The sequence below is a fragment of the Heteronotia binoei genome, chromosome 4 (assembly GCF_032191835.1).
Source record: "Heteronotia binoei isolate CCM8104 ecotype False Entrance Well chromosome 4, APGP_CSIRO_Hbin_v1, whole genome shotgun sequence".
NCBI lineage: Eukaryota > Metazoa > Chordata > Lepidosauria > Squamata > Gekkonidae > Heteronotia > Heteronotia binoei.
In genome coordinates, this window is record NC_083226.1 from 16305943 (window position 1) to 16317565 (window position 11623).

Consider the following 11623-nt stretch of genomic DNA (forward strand, 5'->3'; position numbering starts at 1 on the left):
GCAGGGGTGGCCAAACTGAGGCTAGGAGGCCACAGGTGGCTCTTTCACACATATTTTGTGGCTCTCTAAGCCCCCACCACCCCATTGGCTGGCTTGGAGAAATTCTCCTCTCATTCTCATTCTCCTCTCCCCTTTTTGACCTGCACAACAACCACGTGAGGTCTGTGACTTGATTGCCTAGCAACTTCCCCAGTGGCCCAATCCTCATTTGTCCTGGGGTGAGGCTGAGGGGAGGCGGGAGAGAGGGAATAACAGGAAAGAGGTGGCAGCCATGACCTCTGAGGAAATGCTCCCAGTGGAGCCAGGCATTGCTGCCTAGTTGCATTATGACAAGAGCAGCAGCTCCCTGGCTATTTCAGTGGCCTTTGGAGGCTGCATCTGCTGTCTGTGTGGGCCACTGATGGGGTGGCGGAAGTCTGTTGCCTCTGGCAGCCACAATGCCTTTCATGAGGCTGCAGTAGAGCAGCAGCCCTTTCTGTGGCCAGTTGATAGAGAGGACAGAGAAAAGTGTCAGAGATGTGTCTGTCTCTGCGGTGAGACTGTTTTGGCAGTTTGTTCAACATTCCCAGGCCTGCAGTAGGCGGGGGCAGGGGACTCAGCCAATGAGAGGCCAGAGATGCTGACTGAGCCATGATGGGCCAATGGTTTATGGGGTGCATTCCATGCATTATGGAGAGCTCCCTTTGGCCACCACAAGAGGGCTTTTATATATAATTTTGACATATTTATTGTTTTAACTGTTGTTCCCATTAATTAAATACATACAGTTGTTGACCCTATACACTTAACTTATTCCTATTTTGTCTCCACATATCTTCAAATACCTTAATCATATTATATGCTAATTTGCTGTTCAGCTTCTGATTATAGGTTTGAATGGTTTTCTTCCATTTCATTATATCTGAAGAAGTGTGCATGCACATGAAAGCTCATACCTTGAATAAAACTTTCTTGGTCTTAAAGGTGCCACTGGACTCAAACTTTATCTTCAATTTCCATCAGTCAAAAGAGTCACATTAACTTTCATCCCTAGCATGAAGCCTACACCTCAGAGATGCTTGCAACTTACCCATCCCTCAAGCAGTGGCTGTTCCAAGGTGGGAGCCACCTGCCAGCCACAAGTCCCACCAGGCAGAGGCCTTGGCTACTTTCACAAAACATGGAGCAGGCACAATATTTGGGAACAGTGTTCTGAACAGCCACAGATACCATGTCAAAAAGGGCATGCAGCTCCTGAGCCACTGAGTATCCAGTGACTTAAATATTTAGCAAAGATACAGACATTTAACTATTTGGCAGAAATTTCTGCATTTTATTGGGACTGAATTTTTCCTGGTCAGGAACCTCCCTGGAAAATGCTGTGCAGCAACTCTGCAATCTGTCAGGCTTGAAACTGATGCATCATGTTTATTCACCTCTCAGCCACAAGTCTCAAAAGCATTTCTCTCCAGAGCAATGAATTCTGTATGCATGAAGACTAAGAAACAAGTATATTAAAGAACAATGAGATGGTATGTGATATCAGACAAACGTAGCAACATTCTTCCTCTAATAAACATGGAAAGGGGTGGAATCCCATCAGTACCATCTCATACATTTGGCTGATATGCCCTCAGTAACATTATTGAACGACTCATTGATCAGGACCAGGGAACTGTTCTATTGAAGATTCATGCTCCTTGATCTGAAAGCATGACTCACGCTGAACTTATTAGGCATTTATTAACTGCAACCAGAAAAGCAACCTCTCACCATTGGGAAAGCAAAGTAGGTATAGATGCTCAGATAGATTGGGGACATGATGGCCATGGATAAATTAACACAGCAAATAAAGTTGGTAGCCCTACAGGACACATGGCTGCTTTGCCCCTTTTCTACTGCTGTATCAAACTGATTCCCAATAGATATGCAACTCCTATTGGAAAGTGGAAAGAGGCACCATACGCTCTCTCATCATAGGGCTCCTCCATATTCTCATTTCCCTCGTTTGTGTGCCCCTACTGCTTCCGGGTCCTTTTCCACATGTGTTTTGCTCTTTCTAGTGCTCAATCCCCGACGCGGGGATTCAGGGGCTGGCCTTGCAGTGGCTTTTCTCTTTCCTTGAAGGTCGGGGACAAAGGGTCGCGATTGGGGGGGAACTATCCCGGAGGCACACACTTGATTGTGGAGTGCCCCAGGGAGCGGTTCTCTCCCTGATGTTATTTAACATCTATATGCGACCCCTTGCCCAGATTGCCCGAAGGTATGGGCTGGGGTGTCACCAGTATGCTGATGACACCCAGCTTTATGGACGACCGGCCGGTCTGCGCCCCAGAAAATCTGGATCGGGCACTACAGGCCGTGGCTGAGTGGCTCAGACTGAGTGGACTGAGATTAAATCCTGCGAAGACAGAGGTCCTTTGCTTGGGTCGTCGGGGATCGGGTGGGGGGGGAAATCCCCTTGCCAGCTTTTGACGGTGCGCCGCTGATGGCGGCGGATAAGGTCAAGAGCCTGGGGGTGCTATTGGAGCCTTCTCTAAAGATGGAGGCTCAGATAGCAACTACTGCCAAGTCCGCGTTTTTTCATCTTAGGCGGGCAAGGCAGTTGGCTCCCTTCCTGGATCACGACGACCTAGCAACAGTGATCATGCTACGGTCACCTCGAGGTTGGACTACTGCAATGCCCTCTACATGGGGCTGCCCCTGTGCCGAACTCGGAAATTGCAGCTGGTGCAGAATGCCGCGGCCCGGCTGTTATTGGGCCTCCCAAGATGGGGGCACATTCGGCCGGGTCTTCAGGCTCTGCACTGGCTTCCAATAACATACCGAGTCCGGTACAAGGTGCTGGTCATTACCTTTAAAGCCCTATATGGCCTGGGACCTGCCTACCTGAAGGACCGTCTCTCCCCACATGTTCCCCAGAGAGTACTGAGGTCGGGAACTCAAAACCTTCTCACCATCCCCGGGCCTAAAGAAGTCCGTCTTAAGACAACCAGAGACAGGGCCTTTTCCATAATGGCCCCTACATGGTGGAACCAGCTGCCGGAGGAGGTGAGGGCCCTGCGGGACCTTACTCAGTTCCGCAGGGCCTGCAAGACAACCCTCTTCCGGCTAGCCTACACCTGACTGGGAAATAAATGTAGCTTATTAAACTCCTGTTAATTATATTGCATTTGATGTTAAGGTTTTAAGGTTTTTAGGTTTTAAATGTTCTGACTTTTTAAATGTTAAATGTCAATTTAAATTCTGTTTTATCGTCTGTTGTGAGCCGCCCTGAGCCATTTTTATGGGAAGGGCGGGATACAAATCATAGAATAAATAAATAAATAAATAAATAAATAAAATTTGATGGGATGGTTGATCAAAACTTTCCATTATAAAATAAAACAGCATAATTAGAGGTGCTGTCAAGCCATACCATGCCTGTCATCAGACCGCAGTCTATGTCTGCACTCATATCTACACTAAGTCCCAATTGAACACAATAGAACTTGCTCTCATGTAAACATGTATAGGATCAGGCTAAGAATCTACTTGCAGAGTGGAGATGATATTCCAGTATAGTTGAGCAGAGTCATAATTTGAACAGGAGCAAAATTAGAAAATGACCAAATAAGAAGGAAAAATTTGGTCTCTAGTTAACTTCTCCAACCATCTCTTCTGGAAATGGGGCACCGTATGTTGACAACATTGGAATTTATTGCCAGTTTTACAAGTACTCTACCAGGAATACCTTTCTCTTGGTTATCTCCTGCGCGCATATTCAGTGCGGGCCATTTGCGCAGGGCAGTAATGAATTAATTTCCCATTCATGCTATGTTCATCCTTCAAAATTAAACAAAAAGCCAATTAAATATTAAATCACTCCAACTATTTGAACAGGGGAAACAATTATTTAAGGAAAGAATTCTTCATTTCGTAAGGGTTCTTATTTTGGAGCGGATGTTCAGTTAATGATATTTGAAATGCAAGCTTATCACTACAACAATTTAAAAGTTTCAGTGAGGGTTTTTGAGGGGGGGTGATTTGTTTTTAGCATAACAAGATTTTTCACATTGTGAATATCAGCACTCGAAACAAAGAAATCATACAGGAGTGTGCTGCATATTGTCTTTCTCTTCTTTAGAAGGGAAACTATGGAGTGGGAGTGGAGATATTAAGTGTAAACATGCAATACAGGAAACATTTTCTACGAAATCTAACAATGAAGACAACTGGCAGAATTCCCTCTACCAAATTATTGTGCTCTTACTACCGCTACTACTATAGTAGTAAGAAATACTACCACTACTGGAGGTTTTAAAGCAGATGACTTTCTGACAGCAATGCTGATTCTGTGAATTAGGTAGATCACGAGAAGGAAGGCAGGAAGAGTTGCATCAGTGCTTAGTTCTCGTGGCCCTCTCCAACACACCCAGGGAAATGCTGTTGGCCACTTTGAGGTCAGGCAGCAATTTTTCTCCAGGCCAGTTTGGCAAGGGATCCTGGAGAGGGGTGGGTTTTTTTGTTTTTGTTTTTTGCCATCTTCTAGGCTTGGAGCAGGGAACATTGTTTGGGGGTGGGGTAGGTATTGGTGAATTCCCTGCATTGTGCAAGGGAGCTGAGCTAGATGACTCTGGAGATCCCTTCCAAGTCTTTGATTCTATTATTCTTCTGCTGCAGTAGTAATAATAACTACTACTACCATTACAGTAGTAGTAAGAACACTGTAATGTGGTAGGGGGGTTCTGCCAGTTGTCTTCATTGTTAGATTCCACAGAAAATGTTTTCTTTACTGAATACAGAAACTTGTTACTGTAGTAGAACACCATAATTTGGTAGGGGAAGATCCACTACAGCAGTAGTAATAGGAGGAGGAGGAGGAGGAGGAGGAGAAGGTGGTGGTGGTGGTGGTGGTGGTGGAGGAGGAGGAGGAGGGGAAGGATACAGCCATGCCAGTGGGTTTCTTTTACCTTCCCTTTTCCTTACTGGGAAAGTTCCAGGTGGACCACTGTACTAGATGGCTACCAGGGACCAGGAACAAGCTGAACCAAATGGCTCCTATATTGCTGGCATCACCACTTGGCTTGGACTTGGGCCATAATACTTATTATGAGGGCTCACTGGATGACTTACCCAATTGTTAGATTCCATAGAAAACTTGTTACTGTAGAACACCATAATTTGGTAGGGGAAGTTCTACTACAGCAGTAGGAGGAGGAGGAGATGATGGTGGAGGAGAAGGATACAGCCATGCCAGTGGGTAGAAACCCTACGTAGTGGGTTTCTTTTACCTTCCCTTTTCCTCACTGGGGAAGTTCCAGGCGGGCCACCACACTATACAGCTACCAGGGGCCAGGAACAAGCGGAAGCAAATGGCTCCTATATTGCTGGCATCACCACTTGGCTTGGACTTGGGCCATGGTACTTATGAGGGCTCACTGGATGACTTACACCAATTGTCTCATTATTGGTTGTTTTTGTTCCTTTAAAGCCATGCATGGCTTGGGACCAGGATATCTGAAAAACTATCTTCTCCCATATGTCCCTGCCCAGGAATTAAGACCTGATTGTCCCTCCCATCAAAGAAGCTCTTTGGTGAACACTTGAAAGAGGGCCTTTTTTAGTGGTGGCCCCACAATTACAGAACAACCTCCCCAGTGAGATGCACCCTTTTGATGTCCAGGAGGCAGTTGAAGACTGTTTTATTTAGGACTGCATTTGACTAATTTAGTTTTTACTGATTGGCAGTCCTAATTGGAGGTCTTTTATGTGTCTTTTATAAATGTTGTGTTCTTTATATTGTAAAGCTGCCTTGAGCGCTGCAAGGTAGAAAAGTGGCTAAATCATAGAATCTTAGAGTTAGAAGTGACCTCCAGGGTCATCAAGTTCAACATCTGAATCCGGGAGAGAGCCACCACCTCTTACCGCTGAGAAGCTGCAGATATCATGGGATCATTAACAGAAAAAAAAGGAAGATCCCACCATATCAAGTGTATAGCACCACAGAATGTTTTAAATGTATTTTATTGGTTTTAAATTGTTTTATATAATTGATTGTTAGACGCCCTGAGTCTGCTTGCGGAGAGGGCAGGATATAAATATAAAGTAATAAATAATAAACAGTCCAATCCCCTGCACAACGCAGGAAATTCACAAATACCTCCCCACCCCCCAAACACACATCCCCAGGGACCCCTGCTCCATGCCCAGAAGATGGCAAAAACCTCCAGGTTCCCTGACCAAACTGGCTTGGAGAAAAATTGCTGCCTGACTCCCAAAGCGGCGATCAGCATTTCCTTGGGCACATAAGAAAGAGCCATGAGAACTAAGTGCAGATGCAACCCTTACTGCCCTCCCTTTCATGCTCTGCCAGTGTCTTAAATAAAACAAATAATACAATAATTTATTGGTGAGATGACACACATTGTCATGGATGCCATATCCCAGGTCCAAGTCAAATAGTATTACAGGCCAGGGGTCACTCAGGTCCACTTCATCTCAGGATGTGCTGCCTAGATATCAGGCTGGTGTTCCAAGGCATACCTTTCTTGGCAAGCTAGTTCAAGCTATATCCTCTCCTCTGGGGTCTTCACTCTGGGGCTGTCCTATCAGGTAATACCCAGTTTGGTGTAGTGGTTAAGTGTGTGGACTCTTATCTGGGAGAATCAGGTTTGATTTCCCACTCCTCCACTTACAACTGCTGGAATGGCCTTGGGTCAGCCATAGCTCTTGCAGACTTGCCCTTGAAAAGGCAGCTGCTGTGAGAGCCCTCTCAGCCCCACCCACCTCACAGGGTGTCTGTTGTGGGGGGAGAAGATATAGGAGATTGTAAGCCACTCTGAGTCTCTGATTCAGAGAGAAGGGCGGGGTATAAATCTGCAGTCTTCTTCTTCTACCCGTGTTAGGTTGCCATATATGATTCAGAAATGGTTCATAATGGCTTCATCTTGCTATAATACATCTCAGCCTACGCCTTGATAGGTTCCGTTCCCTATAATTGGGTTCAGATTTTATAACTGAATTTTCTAAGGGGGGGTTGACATATACCTATAAGTTAAAATTCCACCTTTCCTGCATGCAGGGGGTCAGCAGGAGCCTCTGCATTCCACTAAATTCAGTGCTGGCAAACCCTCAGCATTAGCATAGTCTCTGTAATGGTTCTGAGTTCAAAATGGTGGATCCAAATTATACTTTCCCCCATGACAGGAGTCAGCAGACATTTGCAAGTCTATGATATTTCTTTTCTTCTGTGCAGTTCACAAAAAGGAGATCTGCCTGAGAAGATGTGGTGAAGTTATAATGCAGTGAGGACCTTTGTGCTCGAGAGAGACAATTAAGAGAATCATGGAGAAGTGTGTGATATGAACTCATGGCCCTACATGTTCAGCTGGAATGAACTTGTTCATTAATGATTTGGAGTTGGGAGTAAGCAGTGAAGTGGCTAAGTTTGCGGATGACACTAAATTGTTCAGGGTGGTGAGAACCAGGGAGGATTGTGAGGCACTCCAACAGGCTATGTTGGGGCTGGGCAAGTGGGCTGTCAATGTGGCAAATGAGGTTCAACATGACCAAGTGCAAAGTAATGCAGAGTGGGGCCAAAAATCATAACTATATATACACATTGATGGGGTCCAAACTAGGGTTGCCAATCTCAGTTGGGGGCAGGGGATCCTCCGGTTTGGAGGCTCTCCCCCTGCTTCAGGTTCATCAGAAAGTGGGAGGAGGAGAGGGAAATAGCTGCCAGGTACTCCATTATACCCTATGGAGATTGATTCCCATAGGGTATAACGGAGAATTGATCCATGGGTAGAAGCACCAAAAATTTCAGCATAGCATCTGGTGCCTCTCCTCAAAACACCCTCCAAATTTCCAAAAGATTGGAGCCCCTGAAGAAGGTGCCTCTATCTTCCATTATTTCCTGTGGAAGGAATGCATTTAAAAGGAGCACAGTCCCTTTAAATGTGATTGTTAAAACTCCTTTGGAGTTCAATTGTGCTTGTCATACCCTTGCTCCTTGCTCCACCTCCAAAGTCTCCTGGCTCCACCCCCAAAGTCCCCTGATGTTTCTTGAGTCAGACTTGGCAACCCTAGTCCGAACTGGCAGAGACTGACCAAGAGTCGTGGTAGATAACTCATTGAAAATGTCAAAACAGTGTGCAACTGCAATAAAAAAGGCCAACGCCATGCTGGGGATTATTAGGAAGGGAAATGAAAACAAATCAACCAGTATCATAATGCCCCTGTATAAATCAATGGTGCGGTCTCATTTGGAGTACTATGTACAATTCTGGTCACCACACCTCAAAAAAGATGTTATAGCACTGGAAAAAGTGCAGAAATGACTAGAATGATAAAGGGTTGGAACACTTCCCCTATGAAGTAAAGTTAAAGCACTTGGGGCTCTTTAGCTTAGAGAAACGTCGACTGAGGGGTGACATGATAGAGGTTTACAAGATTATGCATGGGATAGAGGGTAGAGCAAGAAGTACTTTTCTCCCTTTCTCACAATACAAGAACTCATGGATACTCAATGAAATTGCTGAGCAGTCAGGTTAGAATGGATAAAAGGAAATACTTCTTCACCCAAATTTAATTGCGTGTCTTTTATAAAGTTTATATCTCTGCTATCCAGCATTGCATTTTATGACACACATGACCTGGCCCCACAAAGTCCCATTTCTGTCCAATCTGGCCATCGTAACAAATGAGTTTGACACGCCTGCCCTATGGGAAGCAGTCTCCATAGGATATAATGGAGTGCCTGGTAGACATTTCCCCCCCCCTTTCTGATAACCCTGAAGCAGGGGGAAGGCTTCCAAACTTGGGGTTCCCCCGCCCCCAGCTGGGTATTGGCAGCCCTTCAGGCTATGGGCAAATGAGCTGAGCACCTTAGTAAAAAACATGTTTACCCAGAAGTGGGGCTGGTGTCAGCATACCCTGAGGTAAGGCTTCTGGAGAAGAGGCTACAGGAAGTGCAGGCAGCTGCGAACTCTGCTGGCAGGTGAGCTCACAAGTGGGCAGGAGAAGGACACACAGGCAAGCAGAAGGCACGGGTGGGGAAGAAGGTGTGAAAGGAGCACCTGGTAAGCATGGGGAGAAGAGGAGGGCCCTGATCCCTCAAACCTGGAACCAGCCCTGCCTGGAAGCATTTCCAGATGGACTTCGTCCCAGTTAAGTTGATGTGCTCCAAAATTAAGTGTAAGGAAAGACCTCTGTGCTAGAGCTGGCAATCTCCACTGATCTCCAGACAACAGAGATCAGTTCCCTTGGAGAAAATGGCTGCTTTGGAGGGTGGGCTCTATGGCATCAATCACTGCTGAGGTCTGCCCCCTGCATAAACTCCCCAGGCTCCAACCTCCCAAATCTCCAGGTATTTCCTGATCCAGAGGTGACAACCCTGGCACGCTTGCATGGTGAACATCCCCTTTCCAAAGAGAACAAATGAAATCCCCAGTTGCACATGGGCAACAGGAGGGCATCTGAACTTCTAGATTATGCCCAGTTTATCTTCTAGATTAGGCCCTGCACATCCATGCTGCTCGGTACTATGCACGGAAAAGCTCTATGCAGAGCTCAAAAGAACGATGGATCAAAGCCAGCATGCTAAGAAACATGGTATAAGGATTGGAGGAGATCCACAGCAAGGGAGGGGGGAATGATCTGCTCTGCCCTTTGGAACAGGCTGGCAAGAAGCAGACCGTAATTAGCTTCTCACGTGCTCCTTCCTTAATTAATGCCATTGACAGTTGCAGCTTAAATAAATGTCAGGCCAGTGCAGAAATTCCATCTCATTACAGACTGTCAACAATCTGGATCGTCTATGCAGGAAGCTAAATTTATTAGGATGTATCTATTTGTTTTAGCTGGACTTGTTGCCTGTGCGGGTTTTTCTACCTGTGAGACAGCACTCCCCAAACAATGACACTTGTAATATGATTTGCAGCAAGCCCGGTAACGCCTCTGAATTTTTGTAGAACTGCAGACAAGAATGGCTCGAAATTATCAAGGAACGTGTTCTGCCAAGTATAAAAGAGCCATTGCAACAAACAAAACAAAACAAAGGGGGAGGAGAGGCTGGGCCACAAAAGCACCTCAGAAATTCAAAGGAAACCAAACACCGACAACAAATTCCGCTGGCCCACCCACAGATCAACCAATTTTAGAAAGGTTTTCAGGCCCAATTTGTACCCCATTACACAAATTAGTTCACATCATTTCAGTATTCATTAACAACAACCGCTGCTACTATTTAACATTCAGCCTGGAGACGGAACATATTTTTCTTGGTTGAGGGCGGTTTGAGGAAGGAGTCTTGCAAGAATTCAGGAAGCCTTGGCAGGGGATATGTAGGGAGAATATATATATATATATATATATATATACACACACACACACATACACACACACATACGAGGATGCTAGATAGACTTGTCAACTTTCAGGTGGGGCCTGGCATTCTCCTGGAAGTACAACTACCAGGGCTTTTTTTTTGTAGCAGGAACTCCTTTGCATATTAGGCCACACACCCCAGATGTAGCCAATCCTCCAAGAACTTACAGTAGGCCCTGTAATAAGAGCCCTATAAGTTCTTGGAGGATTGGCTACATCAGGGGTGTGTGGCCTAATATGCAAAGGAGTTCCTGCTACAAAAAAAGCTCTGACAACTACTATCCAGACTACAGAGATCAGTTCCACTGGAGGAAGCATAGACTCCAGGATAAATGAAAGTCCTAGAGTGGCTGCTGAGAGTAGAAGCTCTAGTACAGTGTTACTCAGTGGCTCAGAAGCCAGCTGTGGCTCTTTGGTATGTCACCTATGACTCTTCTGGGCACTTCCCCCCCATGTGCCACTTACCCTGTATTTCAGGAACCTGGGCAAGGCCCTTTCCCAGTGGTGACTGTGGTTGGCAGATGGCTTGGTTGATGGTACTTCTAAAAGTGTTTATCTATGAGCAGCAGAATGAATATCACTGCTCTATAGGGTTGCCACGTCCCCTTGTCATCACAGTGGGGGGATTTGAGGAGCATTTCAGGGATGGGCAAGATATTTCATGCAATGTCCCCAACACAATAACGTCACCCAGAAGTGATGACATTGAATTGGCACCTTGAAGGCTTCAAAACCACAGCTTTTGCTCAAAAAAAACCAACAACCCCAGAGTGTTGCTGCACAATGTCCCTGGCACAATGCTGTCACTCAAAAGTGACATCATTATGTCAAGGTCATCATGCAGCAACATCACTGTCTGGTGTGGTCCAGTTGGCCAGCAGCAGGCCAAAGCCCCTAAAAGCAGGGGAACCCCTGCCTGGACCTGGCTGGCATCCCTACTGCACTAGCACTTACATTCCTCTATGGGTGGCCATAGGCACTAGGAGAAATTTATTGATAGTCACCTGTTAAGTTAGTAAAAGTGAGAGGCTGGTTGGAGACTGAAAGAAGAAAAGGCCTACTGTTGCCTAGTGTCCTCTTATTGGTTCATTAGATTGAATCTTTCTCCTTAACATAGAGGAAAACACGATAATTTTGAGAAGATTTCTTTGGGTTGAGCATTTAAATTTAAATTTTGAATTTTGGTGGGAGAAAGTGACCTCACAGAAGGGAAGGAGTTGCTCTTTGAACTGGATGTGACCGCACAGTGTTAGGATAGAGGACCATCTCCAGT